The 20,011-nt window shown below is 46.8% G+C and overlaps 1 protein-coding gene across 5 annotated transcripts in view; it reads left to right on the plus strand.

The window, feature by feature from the left end:
- Window positions 1-20,011, plus strand: part of NCS1 (neuronal calcium sensor 1) — a 164,349-nt gene that overhangs the window by 21,125 nt on the left and 123,213 nt on the right. The window contains exons 1-3 of one of the 5 annotated variants that reach the window (XM_075905249.1): window positions 7,989-8,084; window positions 8,482-8,565; window positions 17,352-17,499. The gene's annotated coding sequence lies outside the window, so the exon portion shown is untranslated. Of the gene's footprint in view, window positions 1-7,988; window positions 8,085-8,481; window positions 8,566-14,320; window positions 14,519-17,351; window positions 17,500-20,011 lie in introns of those variants that run through there. The other 4 variants (XM_075905250.1, XM_075905252.1, XM_075905248.1 and 1 more) reach the window with 4 other exon arrangements.

The following is a 20,011-nucleotide window of genomic DNA, read 5'->3' on the forward strand; positions in this document are numbered from 1 at the left end:
GGAACTTGGCATCGCTGCTCTGGCTCCGGCGCACGGATCTGTTTGTCCTTTTTTTGCACGCTTTTTAAAACGAAGCTTGAGAAACCCAAATGCATTAGCAATAGCCCTTATGCTGAGATTTGGCTAGAAGCAGTGACAACCGTCTATGTTTAGAAACTCTGGCAAAAGACCATCCTGAAAGAGAAGTGGCTGCTATCGGTGCCATCATGGAAGGATGGGCCTGTGGTTAATGCACTGCATTGGGACTCTGTGTTCGGTTGCTAGTTCTGCCCCTGATCCAAATACGTTATCTCCTTGTGCCTCAGTTCCCTGTCTGTAAAATGGGGGTTTATTTGCTATCATCCTTCCTTTTCTGTTTATAAGTTCCTTTGGGCCAAGACTGGCTGTTAATGTCTGTCAAAGCTTTATGCAACCGGGTCTCACCTTAGTCTAGTTTTTGGTGCCACTGAACTAGCTCAGTGTGACTAGTATTAGAGCAGTTTGAAGTCTGGCTTAACGTGCTTCCAATCTATTCTTTGTTTCATTATAACTTGGAATTTGAAGTCTACTGGGTTTCATTGCAAGTTCGAATGACTACATTAGCCACCCTAGTTTGAACTAGGGTGGCTAGTGTAGACATACCCATAGAGTTTTGGCTTTTTGATCCTCTGTCCAGCACAGTGACTTGTGAACACACGTGAATGATAAGTGCGCTTACTGCTGAGAAACTGGTCCAGTAGTTCACCAGATAGCATATCCACCACACTTGGCTTTCAAGTGGTGGCATGGTGTGTATCTGTACCTTGGCTTCACCTTTTGCAGAGCGTGGTGTCACAACTGTCCAGTGCTGAATTCAGTGTTCTGGTACCCCTGTGACTTGTAACCTTCCTGTTTCTGCCTATAATAATTCAGGCTGGCAAAACGATTCAATATATTACAGGGGTATTAGCACTATTGATGACGATAGTTTTGGAAAGGCCAAGCTTCTTGTGAGTCTGCGAGTGCATTGGTATGGATGGGTTTATGTGAGTTGCCACTATTGCACTCTCAACTTAGACTGTACAAATGGTGTGCAGTGTGACACAGGAACCAGTTTGCTATGCAGTAGCAATGTGCCGAGTAAATCAGTGTTGAAGGTGATTTGCAAATGCCACCGTTACAGGCTTCTGCTTACCATAGTAGCAGTGTCTGCTGCAGCGTGGCTCTGCAGCAGTTCATCAAGCTGTCTTCCACAGCGAACTTGCTTGCAGTGCGTTTGCCTGATTCCTGGGACCTGCAGGTTTTGGGGATGTTCCTCTCACTAGTTAAACAAAGGGTTTTTTTTTTAATTGAATCATGACACAGGCAACCTTCCTGATGACACTTCTTTCCCTGAAGGGCAATAGTTCAGTTAGGACAGCATGTGGCTTCCCAATTAGGATTTCCTCTTTCTTACTACTAGCTGAATCCAGCATGTCATGGTCTGGAGAGTGCAAAGTCTGCAGCGTTTCTCTCCAACTGATTGCCCTGTTCCTTGATTTCCTTGCTGGCATGCCCTGGGAGCATGTTGTAAAGATTTGGTGCATTGCAGCATTTTGTCTCAGAGCTAGAATGTGGAAGAGGTATTTTTTCTCAGATAGATTAACTGTGGATAAAGTGATGTACATGTGCTGTGTAATCTTAGCAATGTAACATTGTTCCCAAATATTAAAGGATATAGATTGCTTAGATTTCAAAAAAGCCCAAGAATTGAACACGAACTGTGATTCCTGAGAAAAGGATTTAAATGCAGGCACTAATTTAGCTTTTTTCTTAAATTGCCCCTCAAAGAAGGAAGATTTCAGTCCAGTTACACCCTGACAATTCACTCAGGGTGAATTTTCTCATGTTGCTCAGCACCTGCAATTTACATTGAGACGGGTCTACTCAGCACTTGTGAAAAATGGACAATGAGGGCGGAACATTGTGGAGGAAGCTTGTTCTCCAATATGCATCTCTTATCCTTTGACGCTTGACGGACTAAAATGGATTCAGAATAATAATTCCAATATGGCTTCCGGGAGGGGGGCAACAGACTTGCCAGGCCCCTGAGCAAGGTGTATGGGATGGGTCTGTACTCCTGGAAGGGGTGGGACGTCAGGTGGAAGGGGTGGGACTGGCAACAGTAGCTCTCAGCGCCCCCTGGAGCATGCCATGAGGGGCTCCAATGGCAATTTAAAGGGCCCGGGTCTTGGGTGATCAGGCCTATTGAATCACTGGGCCCCAGGGTAGCTGTCCCTAGGGTTGCCAAATGGTTTCCCAAAAAATACCGAACACACGTGCTAAAAATTTGTTGAGCGGAAAAAAAAAACCCCCACCACAACTATGCTTAACACTGAATGGGAACTTTATTATAAACAATCAACAGTTTACATTATATATTTTGACTACATGAACCTCCCAGCGCCGATCATGACCCCGCCTCCCCAGCCACTCCCCACACCCATGCCAGGCTTCCGCACACAACCAGCTGAGGGCTCCCCACCTCGGCAGCCACTCCACCCACCCCTGCCAGGCTTCTGCCTGCAACCAGCTGATCTAAGGGCTCCCAGCATCGATCATGGCCCCTCCTCCCCAGCCACCTTCCCGCCCCACCAGGCTTCTGTTGGGCGCCCAGCTGGAAAAGCAGCAAATACCGAACATTGCACATGTCCGGTATTTTCTGAATTTTTTTTACTGGACAGAGGGCACAAAAAATGGACTGTCCTGTTGAATACCAGACACCTGGCAACCCTAGCTGTCCCCTTTGCCCCCTTCCTCCCCGCATTGATGGACCTATGCCCGCCTCCATCCCAGCCATCAAAACACTGTTTTCTCCCCCTCCCCTTGTGATAGAACTCATGGAGACTCAGCCCACAGCAGAGGAAAGGAGGAAGGTGACATGGAAGGCTGTACAGAAGAAAAAATTTACTTTTCCTCTGAATTTGTTTTTCATGCATAATCTTGATACGGTTGTGATGCTGAACAGGTGAGACTTGATCAATCTACTTTTTATTGTATTCCTTGGGGAAAATGAGTCTTAGTTTTCTTAGTAGCCTCTTATGCTGCTCTTGGCCCACTACTCGTGTCTACCAGTGATAGTGAATGTTCTGTATCTTTCCCCCATGGCCTCTTGCTTAGTAATAGCAAGGATTCCTTAAGATCTCTGCATGGCTTGTACATGAAAGAGGCTGTTTGCTGGGAGGCTGATATTGGGCTTGATGAGAAAATGTTCTCTTGAGATACTAAATTCTATGTAAAGTGAAGACATCAGAAGAAAGTGGTGGAGGAAATCGCTCTGGCTGGCTGAAGAACCCATGTCAAGTTTGACTACAGGGATCCGGTAGCATGAGCAGTTTTCAAAAATGCGTCCCTGTAGAAATTTCACTGAGCAGTCACATTTCCACAGTGTAAAGTGGCGGTAAAGTGGAGTAAAGTGGAGGTAATGACAGCCCTGCTGCTAGATGAGTCTCACTTTTTTTTTCTTTTGTTGCTAAGGGCATGTTCCATGTGGAGCAGGGGGTGCGATTCCCAACTCGAAGACACAGACTGGTGCTAGTACAGAGTATGTAGCTGCTGTCGGAGGGCTAGCCACCCTGTGTATGTATGCATGGGCGGTCAGTGATGGTAAGGCTCACATGGAGGCAGAGCAGTGTGCCGTGCACCCCCCACCACCACAGGAAGGGTGGGTGGGCTCGCATGTGCCCTAGCCCCCCAACCCCAGAGCATGGGGAAGGCAGGCGGCACACATCCCCAACCTCCCCAGTCCCAGAGCATGGGGAGGGAGGAGGATGCGGCCTCAGCCTCCCCGACCAGGAACCCTGGGTGGGCGGGTGCTGGAGGCAGCAACTCTCTGCCTCCAGAATGTCTATTGCAGACATTCTAGGGGCAGAGTGTGGGCGGGGCCAGGCTGGCGGTTTGGGAAGGCAGTGCCTTTTTCCGCCTATTATACCGGACGCCCATGTGTGTCTGTACCCAGTTCTTAGATGGGCACTCAGGTCAGTTAGCAGTGGGACCCCTGAAGCAGTGACATAATCATTATTTTAACCTGTGTTCCCTCTAATTTTTTCCATCTGTGTGCAGAATACATTTTGTTATGTGCACTGAGGCATGTGCAGATATGCACCACCAGTAGAAACACATGTTGCCAGCTGTGGGCACTGTGGGTGCTCTGTGAATCAGCTAGGAAGTATTTGAATCTCTCCTGGTAGGCCACTGAAGCACTCATCTTCCAGGGAACAAAACTGTTACTGCGAGTGATTGATTTGAAAGCACCTTCCTATTAACAATTATAGATTGTTCTGGATCATAAAGCAACTTGAGGGTACCTTGAACAATATGGGTTTGATTCACTAATCATTTGACTTCTGAAAGACTCAGAGATGTCAGTCCACAAGCAGGTTCTTTTTTGGCGGGTGCTTGTAGATATGTAAATATTCTGCTCTTCGGATGAGGGTGCAAAATAGATTTTTTCAATATTTTGTAGCTGTTAAAAGAGCAATGGAAAGTGTTTATGTAAAGATAAGCAGCTGGGGGATACAAATCAGAATACTGTAACTCTTCCTGGTGTGATGCAGATGTGTATAGACTGTAAATCTGTAATGGAAATTTCAATTGCACTTTCTCTTCTCTCTCCTTGTTGTGGGTCTGAATGGAATTTTTATTTGACGGCATATGCCCAATGGCTTGAGAAACCTATCCTCTGATTGACTACTAGCTACTGAGTAATGCACTCCTCCCCAAGTGAATTGCTAGCTATTAGTACTAGCTGGCAAACCTCTCTCAACTGTCATTGATCCTTTATATATATTTAGAACGTTGGCCTCTTCCATGTAGGACAATGTTCCATTATGACCAAGGAGTTTGGTCTCTATTCACTTGTGGAAAATTGCTCAGTATTGTAGCCAGCTGCCATTTTGGCCATTCATGGGATTGTCCCGAGAAGAGCCTGACTTCATTATTTTCCACATGCAGTAGGATATTACAGACTTTCGCACTATTTTCACAGTGCAGCTCGTAAGGCTGATTCTCCCCTTGATGTCCATCTGACTGTAATTTACACTAGGGGAAATTATGTGCATGCAGGACAGTCTCTCTGGTGACCTCTTACAGAAAATGCTGGTTATTGGAAAGGCAGGTCCTTGAGCTCTTCCTTCTGAGACCAGCCCAAAGCAATGGGGAACCATTGCACCCGCTGTCTTCCTGCCATGTGATTATCTACCCCTTGCTTCAGTGCCACTTTCAGAAGCCAGTTGTGTATTATCAGTGACGGATTGATGGGTTGGTTATTCCCAACTTCGTCCTCCCAACGCACACTATTGATTACTAAAACGACATCATCTTAATCTGGACGTTAGTTGACTCAGCCAACAGTTGTACCACTGCTCATTTCACTAGGGTGATTTTAAGAGTATAAATTAATCTGTCTCTCATGCCAAACTTAAATGAGCAGGTCTGCATCTGTCAAAGGAATTGGGAATTTTGCCATGGACTTAATTGGGAGCAGCAATGAGCCCCTAATAGGAAGGATGTGACTTCAGGAGTTAGCAGCCCACAACATCTTGCATAAAATTCCCCTTGTGCAGAGTGTTATGGTCAGTTACTTGTCATTAGAGTAATCTGTGTCTTTCTCATGTGGTAAGCTTTGCCTAGACAGCTTGTTCATGTAGAATGCTTACCGTCTTCTTTTTATTGTGTAGTCAGCACTAAAATGAACTAGCTTAGAGTGATGGAGCTAAACTGCAGCTTTGCAGCAATCAATGGTGTTACACCATTTGACCTATTGCAGGAGTAGGGAACCTTAGGCCTGGGGGCTAGATCCAGCCCTCAACTGGCCTGGATCTGGCCCGAGGCTCAGCCTCCCCCCCCCAGCATTGGGGAGCCCATGCTGGTGCTCCAACCCCCCCTGCTGCCCTCCTGGGGGCTGGAGCGCACAAAATCTACGAGGCTGGGCCCTCCCAGGTTCTGGTGTGAGAGGGGAATGTGGAAAGTGTCTTTCTCCTTCTCAGTCAGGGGCCACCGTGTGTGGTTTTTTTCCCGCTTCTCACTTGTGTGCAGCCCCCAACTGATTTTTCTGTAGGTCAGTGGCCCTCAACCCAAAAAAGGTTCCCCACCCCTGACCTATTGCAATGAATGCAGGGGAGATGATGGGGTTCTGAAGGCAGAGCATGATGACAGAGGGGCTAAATAGAGGGAAGGGCTGTCTCAGGCTCCAGACTGGCACGGGTTAGATGGGAAACTTGAATTTTGGTTTCCTTGCTCCCAGAGAAAACCAGCCCCCCCCCCCTCAACACACACACATAATAAAGCATTTACCCATTACCAAGATAGCTTCCCCAATTATCACCTCTAATACCATTAGCTCATAGACATCTACCTTTCCCCACCTCTAATATCATTAAATCACAGACACTTACCTTCCTTCCTCCCCCCCCCCCCGCATCCTCCTTCTGTTCTGAAATGTGATTTGTCCTTTTCATATGTGTTCATTTTTTTAATTGTATCCTTTGGTATATATGGTTGTGACAATTTTCTTCCACTATTTGATCTGAGGAAGTGGGTCTGGCCCACGAAAGCTCATCATCTAATAAACCATCTTGTTAGTCTTTAAAGTGCTACATTGTCCTGCATTTTGCTTCAGCTACACCAGACTAACACGGCTACATTAATATTACTATAATAAAGCACTTCCTCCAACACTGCCCTAGCATTTGACTCCGCCATTGCAGGGAGGGGTTTTGGTTTTAAGTCTTCTATCCAACCGTACTTTCTCCTCACCCCATGCCTTTCCAGCCCTCTCCCCTCCTTTTTTAAAACTCCCTGTGGCCTCTCTACCCTCTTTCCCCCACTCTGCTGCTGCTCCTCTGTGGCCTTCCCTACTGTTCTTCCTAGATGTGGGTTCAGCTGCCTGTACTGCTTCAGCGAGATCATCTCCATGACAGCAGGGAATTGCTTCTCTTTAAATCGTACCGTAGCCTTCCATGTTTCTCTTTAGCTCATGATTGACAGTCTCTCCAGTGTGCTGTGATGCTGTGTGTGAAGGGTGCGCAATAAAAAACAAATGACATTACCTTCTTCATAAAATCGATAGGATCTGGTATGACGACACAAAAGCAGCAGAAGGGAGTTCTCAGCTGGAGTCTGCCCCAAGTTTAGGTTACAACAATTGGATGCAAGTCCCTCTATCAAAAGAAGTTTTCTAATGTGGTGCTGCTATGGTTTCATTTCTCAGCTCCAAATAAACACTTGTTGTCAATATGTTTTTCAGAAAAGTGGGGGAAGTCTCTGGTAATTAACAGTATGCCAGAAAAACTTACATTTTCTCTCTTTTCTCCCCACACCACCATAGCTAATTGCTGCCCTGCCAGAGATGACAATTCAAGCTATATAATCCGCAGCTACATGGTTGCGTCCTGCGGAGACCTGGAACCTCTCTAGTAGGACACAGCTGACTGTCCTACTAATGGAAAGGCAAAGAGGGGCGTGGGATTATTTCAGGCAGACCAGATGGTAGGGAGGGGAAATAAAATGGAGTGATAGTTTAACACCTACCATCTTGCTCCCTCTTGAGAATGCTAAAATTAGCCCATCTGATCATCTTCTGCCAAGCTCAAAGCAAAAACCGTCCGTTAAACGATACATTGGAATGGCCATAAGACTGAGAGGTTTCTTTTCACAGAAAGGGGTCTCTGCATGTGAGATCAGAGCTATAAGAAGCCCCATGCCTTGTCCTATGTCCTTTTAAACCAGTTTTGCAGTTTGACTCAATTTCCCATTTTCAGGAAAGGTTAAAAAATCCCTGTTAGCTGTGAACTGGTCCATTTCTGGCAAAGTCTGGAAGTGGCTCAGCTGCAGTGTGATCTAAAAGCTAACCCTCCTGCTCTCTCTCACTTACTCAGCCTAGTTTCCGCTCTACTCACCACTTCATGGCATAACTATGCAAAGCATTGGCCTTTGCCTCCCTTGGGGAAAGCCAAAAGGGGAGGCCTCCCATTGCATGAAGCTATAGCCAAATTGGAGAGAGTACAGAAAACAGCAGCAGCTATTAAAGGGGGAGAGGGAATTGGCCTATCATGGAAGATTAAAAGAAGTAAAGCTGCAGTTGCAGGGTAAGTTATGACCAAAGGGAGCAGAGAAGGAGATGTAATGAGCTACAATATGCTTGGATGGCATAACCAGCAAGCAGCATGGGGAATTAATTAGGGTGAGCCAAGGCCCTAGAATGCAGAATAATGGGCTGGGGGGAAAGGAAAAACGAAATGTTCAAAGCTGGCTACCAATACTGCAGAGCAGTCTCCCTGGTGAAAAAGAAAGCTCCCTTGCTTCAAGTAATTAGTACTTGACTGGACAACTTGCTACTAAATATACTGTAGGGAGCAATCCCACACTGGCCGAGGGCTGGACTAGATGCCTGGTTTATCATTCCTACCACTAATTACTAGGTCTTTGAAAAGTATCAAATCCACTATTTTACTCTCAAACCATGTTTCTCCCTCTCCTGCACAGATGGCATCAGCACAGCTACCACCTTCAACATCAGTTTGCTGGAGGGAAATGCTTGCAGCGTGTGTTCTCTCATCTGTATTCCCGGTAAGTAAGGGACAGTTAGTGCAAAAGCTAAACAGAAATAGCTGCTGGAACTTAATGATTCTAGAATGCCTGCCTATTGTCATGAATCACAGCAGCCTTAGGGGAGGCGACAGCCAAACTTGGCATGGTCCTATAGCGAGCATTTTTTTATTCAATCTGTTACACTGGGATGGAAAGTTCTAAGATGGGCAGAGACCTCTGCAGATAATGGATTTGTTCATAAAGCTTAGGTGTGTGTTTAGTATGAGACTTGGGAAAGAGTCCTTTCTGTCTGCATTATCCTTTTTAAAATCAGACTGGATCAATAGTGACCAAAACTTTTTACTACTTGCCAACGGCTAGCCTGTTTTATTTGCAGCATTGACAGCATGTGGAGCGTGTGAAATAGACGAGCTCCCAGGAGCTGGAAATGGGAATGTGACTCTCAAGTAATTCCTTTACATCAACTGGTTTCAATCGAGTTCGCAGCATGAAAACCGCTGGCACAATTGTGCTTGAGGGTCAGACAGTTTTTTAGGAGCACCCTGGACTAAGGACTGCATGGGATGCAGGGACTGAGCTACCTTTCTCATGTCTTATTTATTGGACCTGAGATATTCTGGTTGAAAAGCTTAGATGCTGCATAAGCAGAGAGTGTATCTGCCCAAGGTTAGCAACATCCTTAACCTTTCAATTGCCCTCGAGTCTTGCATTAAAAAACATGTTTCTCTGCTGTTAACTCACACACCACTCCCTTTGCTTCATACTTTCTTGCTCAAGCCTAGAGGCAACCTTTCTTTCACTGAAAGATTTTCTTTGAAACCAGCCATTAGTGGCCCTGTGTCCCATTGGCACGTTCTTCATGGTGCTGAATACAAGACATCAGACATTTGGAAGAAAAGAAAAATCCATTTCTCCAAATCTTGCATCAACCCTGAATGGCCCATGACCTGATTGTAGTGGCGGTACTGTAACAAATGACTGTTCATTGCACAGTTAAGAGCCTTAGCCCACTTAGTGCAGACACAACTCTGCCATGCTCAGCCTTTGGGGCCAATGTCACACCAAATCCACTGTCCAGTTAGGAATGACTTCTAGCTTGAAACCCAGTTGGGAGACTCAAAACAACTGGAATAAGGGGAGCATTGTCTTCTTTGAAAAGGACCCAGGAGGGGCTCAGAGGAGAGTGGTTTCCCATTTGCTGGCTGTGCAATCCCAGAAAATGTAAAATCCTCTGAAGGCCATTGCCTCCCCTTTGCTATGCTGTGTCTTAGCTACAGTGTTTAACACACAAACAAGTAAACAGGAGAAGAGCTGATTAGTTCACAACAGCCAGCCTTCTCAAGGTTTACGTATTAGCATAATAATTAGTGCCCCAGAGGCCCTGGAGGGAGCATGGTCTTTAAAAAAATATACTGAAATGTAACAAGAGAAATGAATCGTGTACTGAATAGTAGCACTTACCACGCCATCTGCACATCTGCTTTTAGAGTACAACTGTGTGCTCAGCCTTATAAAGTCATGTTCACTTCCAATGCTTCTCTCCTTGCCCACAGCTTAACACTTATAGTCCCATAGCCAGGGCAGAGGAAAGAGAGCCAGCCCCTGCCTCCTTCCTGCTGTCCCCCCTCTCCCCTGTCCTCACTGCCTGTGAGAGGTATGCCATCCTCTGCACACAGCACATTTATATGGCAACTCCATATTATGTAGAATACAGGCATAATAGAAACACCCAGCAGGCCTGCTGGAGTTCAGGGTCACTCTGTGTTTTATGTTCTTAATCCTGATTTCTGAGGGTTTTGTGAGTTGGCTGGTTATCTCTCTGCCATCAGAACGATTACAATGCCAATCTGCTGCCAGGACTTGAATTAGCATTTTGCCTTTGCGTTGAAGTGACCTGTTCTGACTGTAGGGGAAAAGCAACAGCACTTCTGTTCACAGCTCATCCAGTCTGAAAGGACTTTGAGCATCTGCCTTTTGATAGCCCGAAAGCACAGGAGTCAGAGTCGGTGCATAATAGACCTTATTCTGCCTCTGAATCACACCTCTCTGAGTTCCCAGTATGCTTAGGCCACGTCTCCATTTACCGGAGGTTCAATCTTCCGGGGTTTGATTTAGCAGGGCTAGCAAAGACCTGATAAATTGAACTCTGAGAGCATCCCCATCGGCACTGATATTCCTCGCGGTTGCGAGGCGTAAGGGAAGTCAATGGGAGCATTTCTCCCATCGACCTCCTGCAGCCCCAGAAAACTGATGGAAGGTATGTAGATTTCAGCTACTCAGTACAAATAGCTGGAGTTGCATATCTTGCAATCAATTTTCTCCGCCATTGTAGGTCTGGCCTTAGAGACCCTTTGATATCAAGCCAGAGGAGAACAGGCCACACATGTAGGATTGACCAATTTTAACCCTGGGATTACTCCATTGATGCCTGTTACACTATGGATTCATTTGACTCACCGTGGTAGAATTTTCCTGGCCTCCTAAATGTTACGATTTCTGTGAAGGTGGCAGGATTTTCACTGCTTTGGTAAGAGGATTGGAACCTGTGACATACACACAAAGCACAATTCATTCACTGCTCCCAAAAGGCAGGTGCTAGAGCAATAGCCCTGCAAACTGGAGGCTTTTCTTCATCCACCGCAGGGGCAATGCATTTGAGACTTTCTTTATGGTGCTTAGTATGGAAGGACCTCTTCCAGGAACAGCAGGGGAGTTTGCTCTCCGTGGCACTGCCATGCTTAGCTTCTCCTCTAAGGCTGCCAAGAATTTCCTTGGCTTTTGTCAGTTTGAATCAGAGCATCGCTATCTTAAAATAGCCAATTTTTGTAGTCAGTGAATTAATTTTGCTGTGAAAGGGAGGCCCATTGGTGCCAGCTGGCAAAGGGTTCACTGTGCTTTGCAAGCAAGTTCTGTCTCAGACCTGACACCCTCACTACACCTAATACACTGCTTCCATGGTATTCATCCAAAAAGGAAGAGGTCTGTTCGGAAAGCTTGTAACTTCATGTTACTCGTAATCATTGTGAGATGTGATTAGGGTGTATATTTAAGGAATATAACTATATTGGAAATTATGTTCTTATGGAATGCAAGGAAGTCACCAGAGAATAATTGTCTTGGCAGTGCCTCGTTCAAGCGAGGAGGAGTTGTCACCTCTCTCCAACTAGCCCACGTAACATCCACACTTGTCTATCTTTGCACCAATCCAGAACAGCCAATGGAAAACCATCAAAGGCAAACAATAAATACTGAAACTTACTGGAAGTGAAAAGGATCATAAGGCAGTGAAGGGATCACCAGGTTTGTGGAGCAAGACTGATTCAGGGTGGAAAGACACCCTCTGGATCCATTCACTAAGGAGGTGATGAGCGGGGGGTGCTTCACGAAAGACTGATCCTAGCTTCTGAGTGCTAGCAAATGCTGTAAACCAGTGAACTTTGTGTTAAGAATCTATTGTTTTAGGCCCTCGTTCAGGTTTATGATTTTGTCTGGTATGATTTTGGTTGTTTTCATCACTTGCATTTGTTTCTATTTGGATCACTATTCTTTCTTAAATAAATTTTCCTTTTATTCCTGTAATCAGTATAAGCAGTGTGAATCATATGGGAGTGGTGGGCTACTGTAAAACTGCTCTGTTGGGGTCCACTGTTACTTTGGGAGTGGTGGATCTAGAATTTCTATGGGTATCCGGTGATATGGGACTGGATGACATGGTGTGTGTGTGTGGGGGGGGTACTTTGAAGGGACTTAGGGACACCGATTGAGGTTCTCTCTCACTCTCTCTCTCTCACACACACACACACAAAACCATACCCCTCCCCCCCAGACAGACTACTGCAGGTGCACGTTGGTGAAAGGAGTCAATGGTTGAAGTATGTGGCCCCCTACTGTGAGTAGGGGTATTTAATGAGTGGGGTTGCAAGGTGTTTCCCTGAAATAGCATCCCTGCTATGACATAATGTCGCCAAGTATGCATCTGTTTCCACCTACAGCTAGCAGAAGCTAATTCACACTTCCCTGGGATGCTGCAGGAGATGATTGAAATGGGCACACTTAGTTGTCCAGTGCCATGGAATAATGACAGAAGATGGGCAAGCAGGCCTGGCAACATATACAGCCTTTTGGTCTCTTATCTCTGCCACAATGATCACACTACATAGGTACGCGGAGCAATCATTGAGTGATGTTGGTGTCCTTGGTACCACACTGACAGAGAAGGTGGCATGGCCTCTGCTTGCCAGGAGAATTTTCTTACTCAGGTGCAGGAGGGGATTTCTCATTGCCTGCTCAGCACCATGACAGAGAAAGATCCAGTCTCTGTCCTGTTGTGTGCACAACCTGAATTAGGCTTGAGAGGATCATGCACGCTCTAACCATCCCTGGCCTGAACCAGGGCAAGCCACAACACCGCAAGTGAGGAAGATATTGTACAGGAAGGACCAATAGTGGATCATGTTCAGTGTCCTGCCTTCTGGAGCAGTCTCAAGACCTACCCAGCCTGATGCTCAGCCTACTGAAGTGGAATGTTATGGGAGTATGTTTTCCCTGAACTCTGATGGGCAGTAGCATCTGCCTTGCAGGCTGAAGAGGAAAGATGGTGCAGTGGTTAGAACAGGAATCTGGGAATCCTAGGCTGGGCTCTCCATGCCTTTATTCCCCTTTGGTCAACAGGAATTATAGCAATGCCAAGGGATCTCAAGCACCTCTGCTAACTACAGCTGTATGGCACGGAAAAAAGGTGATCTCTGAAATAGTCAGTTTGCAAGCCATGTATGGCATTATAGGTCAAAACCAACCCCTTGGACCCTATCCAGAAGCAAACAGACAAGCAGGAGAGATTACCCTGCTGGAGAGATGCCCTGGGTGTTAAATTGGCTGCGGCATAAGGTATTTCTCACCCAATGGCCAATCTTTACATCACTAGTCCAGTTCAGACAGCTGGACTCTACCTTTGGATATACACCGGTGCTTGCTTGGAGCTTCTTCCTTGTGTCATTTCTTCTGCTTTTCCAGGCTACTGGCTGGTAGCTCAGCAATCCCCTTTCCCAAAAGCAATCGTGAGGTTCATTTGTCTTTGTAAATGCTCAGGCCTCCAGCCGGTCCAGCCACTGACCCAAGTGCTGTCGATTGTTCTCACTGCTGACTGAGTTAGCCTTGAAACCCCCTTTCCCTTCAGAGGACCAGTCTGCTCTGTTTGGCACCATACTAGTATATGTTTTGCAGATCTTGTAGGTTTTGCAGATCTCGTACGCTGCACCCCGTGCAAACACCTTGCAATAACCACAGCAGGCAGCCAGTACTTTGCTTTTGGCAGAAGCCACATGCACACCCCTTTGGTGAAACACTAAGCGGAGGGCTGGACGCGGGGGTAACATACCTGCTTGGATATATCTGGGTCAGCGGTTCTCCACCTTTTTTCTTTTGGAGCCCCCCTCCCAATGCTCTCAAAACTCCAGGGCGCAGCCAGGCCACCACAACTGGTTTTCTGCATATAAAAGCCAGGGCAATGGCCAGAGACCCCACATCAGGAGGGCACCACAAAGCTCCATTTTGCTGCGGCGTCAGCCCTGGGTTGCGGGGCTCAGAGCTGCAGGCCAGGCTGGGCAGAGCCCCCGAAATCTGCAGAAGGCACCAGCTCGACTCAGAGGCAGCAGCCCGGGGACAGGGATGTGTCCGTCAGAGGGTGACCCTGCCCCTCCTCCAACAGGACCTGATGGTCCTTGCACGTGTCCCCCTCCCCCCCCCCACGACGGGGCGTGGAGGGTCCCCGCGTTCGCCCCTCGCGGCGGTGCTGGGAGCGGCAGGCGCCCGGCACGTGCTGCTGGGCCCACGCGTGTCCCTGTCCCGCGCGGGGCGGCCCGGGCTCGGCATCCCCTGCGGCAGGAGGGGGAGGAGAGAGGCGCCGGCCGGGCTGCGCGGCGCTGGGAGCGGGGCTGGGCCGAGGCCGCGGCGAGCCGGGCGGAGCAGAGCGGTGAGTCCCCGGGGCGGCTCAGCCCGGGCGCCGCGTGGCACGGTCCGGAGAAGCGGAGCGTGGAGCGCTGCGGGGACCGGCCCGGGGGCACCGTCTCCCGCGGCAGCTGCCGCCCGGAGCTGGAGGGGCCCGCGGGCTGGGAGCGGAGGAGCCTCCCCCGGGGACCAGCGAGAAGCCCGAGGGTGTCGCCTCATCCCCCCCCCCCCGGAGAAGAGGGAGACGCGAGGTTGCTGGGGGGGGGGGGGGACATGGGGGAAGCTGCCTTTAAATGGGAGAAGCCTCCCGCAGGCTCTTCCAAGGCCACGTGTGTCGCCCAGGAACAGGAGCCAGGCCCCGCCGGGTTTGCTGCCTCTTCTCTATTCTTGCCAGTTCGTACCCTCTGGCTCTGGCCCGCCCAGCAGCTCTTCCAGCCCCACGGGTTTCAGAGCAAACAAACAAAAACCCCCGGCCCTTTCCTCCACTCACTGCCTTTTGGGCAATGTCTCTGGGAGAGGAAGGATGGTTTTGTGGTTAAGGAACCAGATGGGGACACCAGGGCTTTGTGATTATCTCTGATTTTGTGTATGTACAGCACCTAGCACAATATGGCCCTGATCTCAGCTGTGTCCTTTAGCTCTGCTTCACACCACTTGGGACACACAGGATAGGTGCATGTCTCAAAACATCGTGTTAACAGAGGATCCTGGCTGTGCACAGATCGTGCATTACTGTGATTTGATTAGGTGAACTGCTGCTAGCAGAGCTGGAACAGCCTTTCACTTCTTTGGGGTTTATATTTTCTACTCTCTTTTGTTTAAATAGATATATGTACATGTATGCAATGCAAAGACAAGGGAAGAAGAGAACATTTGCCTTGTGAAGTAGAGTGAATGGAATGTACAAAGGGTGGATTATCAGATGCTACCATCTATAGCCAATATTTTCATGAATCAACTAGTGTTGTAAAATCCCAGTTAATCAGTTAACCGGGTTAAATGTTATCCCAAGAAAAGTAGGATTCAGGCTTCCACTCTAGCACTGCATTGGGGCTGGCTGCTGTCTCCCAGCCCTGGGTTGGGGTTGAGGCTGCCACCAGCTCCCCGCTTCCAGCCTGTACCAGAAGAAGCCCCTACCTGCAGGGCCCCCTGGCTCCCAGCAAACAGGCTGCTCCGTACAAGTAAACTGGAACCAGTAAGCATCACCCATTTAGAGTGATACTTACCGGTTAACTGTCTAACCTTTCAAATCCCTAGAAGCAACTGCAATCATAATAATAAAATGGCATTGAAGTCTTAAATTAAAAAAAAAAGACTCATGAAGGCAAATAATGTGCTCATTAAATTATCTTTGACTGCGGAGTGGTTATCCCACCTGTAACAAAGAATGTGTTTCTCAAGTTAATAGACATGCTGGGTACCGATTAAAGAGAATTCAGTAATTCTATTAAACCCATTAAAATAAATACCCAAGGGGGGGAGGGGAAGCTTGTTACAGAAAAAGATTTTACTATACACTAGATTTACACATTTCAGAATTCTTCCAGTAATAATGTAGAGGATGCTCTAAACCCCTTTGGTGCTTTTCATTTATGCATGAACTTTCTCCCTGCTAGCCTTGTTTGATCACAGGGATGATAGAATAATGAATATAGTTGAATGAATAATCATTTCCATGGCAGCAGATTGCAGTACGGTGAACAGAAGGTGAATAAATTCAGGACACAAACAGTTGGTTAATGGAAAAGCTAGTTCTGAGTCTTGAGACTTAATACCATTTGTAGCATGCTGTGTCTGTTGTTACCCTGCTGCAAGAGTACCCAAGGTTGTTGCTGATCACACTGCAGTATTTCACTGCAATGTGATAAAGAGAGCTGCCCAGGACAGTAATTTATATCTCAGAAGGGAGACATAGGTGAGTTTGTGAAGCAAGACTTCATTCAAGTGCTGGCCCACCATTCAGTTTCCTCCGTAAGGAAATTACTTCACAATTTCATTCATGTACAGATACTCCGCACATGCTGCATGTTTAGTTAGAATTCTTTTTCCCCTTTTTGATCTTAAGCCTGTTTGCCCAGAGCAATGTGTGTCTTTGGAAATAGCATTCCACCCCAGCCAGCACCACCACTACCCGTTTTACTTATGGTGAAAGACATAAAGCCCACGGCATTAATTAGGGAGAGAAATTGACTAACTTAGTTTCTGATTATTTTTATCATTTCACCAACTGATCCCAGCTTCTTTGTAATGTTTTCTGTGGCATAGGAATGGTAGGGTTTTAAAGTTAATTGAATCCTATCAATATCAGTTTCTCGCAGCAGAACTTTGTACTAAAATGATGAGTCTGGAAGGAGAGCATCTGGGAGGGTGTTGCTTATTACAGTACCTTCTTGAGACCTCATCTTGAGAGGGGGCCCTTGTGCTAGGGGGTGCTGAATATAAAAGGCAAAAGATAGTCTATGCTCCAAAGAGCTTATAGTTTTAATATGCAAAGTAGACAGGAAAAGTATTGTTCATGCAGATGGGAAACTGAGGCACAAAGGAATTGGTTTGGCCAAGGTCCCCCAGGGAATTTAGAGGGAATTTAGAGGAGGAGCTAGGAATTGAACCCACATCTCTAGAGTCTCACTCAGTGCCTTACTTGCAGGCTTCTTCTTGCTGTTGTAGGGGCCTATGAGGATAGCATGTGTCTGTTTCACCCTTTTATTGTTACTTGTACTACTGTTGTGCCCAGGGGCTCTAAGCATAGACCATGGTGCTGTACAAATTCAGAACAACAAGATGGCCCCTACCCCAAGCGGTTTACAATCTAAATAGCATCTAGATGAGAACAGACTCTTGTCATGTTATGCTTTCAGATATGCTGGATTCTCTTTACTGTGAAGTCTTTAAATCAAGATTTGAGGACTTCATCTGCCCTACAGCGAGTGAATGAGATTTCGTGGCCTGTGATGTGCAGGAGGTCAAACTAGATGAACATGATGGCCACTTCTGCTCTCAAAGTCTGTGAGTCTATGATGTAAATCCCTAGTAACTCACTAGAAGTCAATGGATTTATTCCTGTTTATGCTAGTGCGTAAGAGAGAAGAATTTCTGCCCCCTTTCTTTTGTCTCACACCGGTATATTCCCTTCAGCCCTTTGTGGCCCAAGTGGGGGATGTGCTGATAAAAGATGCTGCTGTGTTTTTAAACTTTGCGTCCTTAATGAGCTTGTTTGTAGAAGGCTTGCTAATAGAGGATTGTGTATTTTAGAAATGTTTACTGTAGGGAATATGTCCCTGGACGATTGACTGTGGCAGTTAAGAAACATACCAATCCATGCCTGCTGCCCCTCCTGTTACATATAAACACATGCACAATTTGCACTGTACTCTGCAGGGTTGCAGAACAGCTTTTCCTTTATTACAGTGTCTATTATTTCCCTCAGCAGTTGCTGAGGTGTAAGGAGGAAGGCATGTCTGGGCAGCCCAGACAGGACTTAAAAACACAGCATAAGAAACAGTAGGGCAGCAGTACAGATAATTAGCGCATGCACAGGACTTTCATATACTGTAAGACTCGATGACCAATTGTCCTTCGGCCCTCACCATGCCTAGGTAACCTCCTCACTCCCAGTGCTGGGTCCATGGATCCCAGCTCCTAACATCAGCCATGTGGTTTTGTTTTTTTTCCAGGCTAACCTCTTATAGAGTCATAGCAGTGTGGGACTGGAAGGGACCTCAACCGATCTTTCAGTCCAGTCCACTGCAATCAAAGCTAAGGGATGTAAGCAAGTAGTTGAGTTGACTCAACTGCTCACTTACATTAACCACTTAAAAACCGGTTCTCCCCAGCACTGTTTTCCTGGTGCTGCCTCGTCCCTCCCCCCATGCTGCTGCCTATATCAGAGGCAGCAGGGGGGAGAGAGGGTGGGGGTGCTGCTGCAAAGCAGCTTCTGCCCATGGCAGGCCTAGACTCCAGCAGCAGTCCCTAGTCTGGGACTGCTGCGGCTCTGTCCCGGCTCGCACCGGACAGGGACCTACCCCTGCTGCAGCTCTGCAGTTTAAGTGCCCAGCTCCTACCACATTTAAACTACAGAGCTGCAGCAGTCGATACAAATTGTATCAGCTACACAATTAGTCAGTTGCACGCCCCTTAACATCCTTAGTCAAGGCAGGACTACAAATAGCCATACCACGCCTGGTATAACCTGTTCTTAAAAACCTCCAATGATGGAAAGTCTCAGAGGGATAGCTGTGTTAATCTATATCTGCAAAAACACCCATGGAAGCTTATGCCCTATTAAACCTGTTAGTCTCTAAGGCCATGTGTATACCAAATGAAGGATCTATACTGTATTGTAGAGTAAGTAAGGACCCGCTAAATGGAACGCTGAGAGCTCCCTATTTACAGGCAGTCCCCGGGTTACGTACAAGATAGGGACTGTAGGTTTGTTTTTAAGTTGAATTTGTATGTAAGTCGGAACTGGTACATATTGTAGGGGAAACTCTAGCCAAACATTTCTCCAGAGCTCAGTTTTATTCTCCCACACCTCACTTCCCTCAGTCCTTTATTCTCAAACTGAGGTGTCTGCTGAGAAAAGCCGCTCCACGTCTCCCTGGTCTGCTGGGAGGAAGCAGCTAGTGCGGGGTTGCCTCACCCCGTTTGTAAGTAGGGATCCGATGTAAGTCGGATCCATGTAACCCGGGGACTGCCTGTACTCTGGTACTTCTTGCAGTCATGAGGAGTAAGGAAAGAAGATGGGAGAGTTTCTCCCATCAACCTCCCACTATGGGAATGCCGGAAAAATTCGGTTAAAGGTAAGTTGACTCCAGCTATGTTATTTACGGAGCTGGAGTTGCATATTTTAAGCTGACCTTCTAGTTTAGTATAGATGTGCTCCAGGACTTTTCATTGTTTGTCTAATGATGGAGACACCACAACCTGCCTAAGCAATTTGTTCCAATGCTTAACCACCCTGACAGGAAGTTTTTCTTTATGTCCAACTTAAACCTCCCTTGCTGCAATTTAAGCCCACTGCTTCTTGTCCTATCCTCAGAGGTTAACAAGAATATTTTTTCTCCCTTCTTTTACGAACTTGAATGCTGTTATGATATCCCCCTCAGTCTTGTCTTCTCTAAACTAATCAAACCCAATTATTTCAATATTCCCTAGACCATGTTTTCTAGATCGTTAATCATTCTTGTTGCTCTTTTCTAGATATTCTCCAATTTCTCTGTATCTTTCCTGAAATGTGAGGCCCAGAATTGGACACATACTCCAGTTGAGGCCTAATCAGCGTGAAGTAGAGCAGAAGAATCTCTTTTCATGTCTTGCTTACAACATGTTTGCTAATGCACCCCAGAATGTTTGCATTTTTCACTACAATGTCACACTGTTGATTAATCCACCATAACCTCAGATCCCTTTCTGCAGCATTCCTTTCTAGGCAGTCATTTCTCATTCTGTATTTGTGCAATTGATTGTTGGAGTGCTTCGCATTTGTCCATGCTGAATTTCAGGACAATTTACTACAGGC

This window comes from Pelodiscus sinensis, chromosome 22, assembly GCF_049634645.1.
Source record: "Pelodiscus sinensis isolate JC-2024 chromosome 22, ASM4963464v1, whole genome shotgun sequence".
In the NCBI taxonomy this organism is placed as follows: domain Eukaryota; kingdom Metazoa; phylum Chordata; order Testudines; family Trionychidae; genus Pelodiscus; species Pelodiscus sinensis.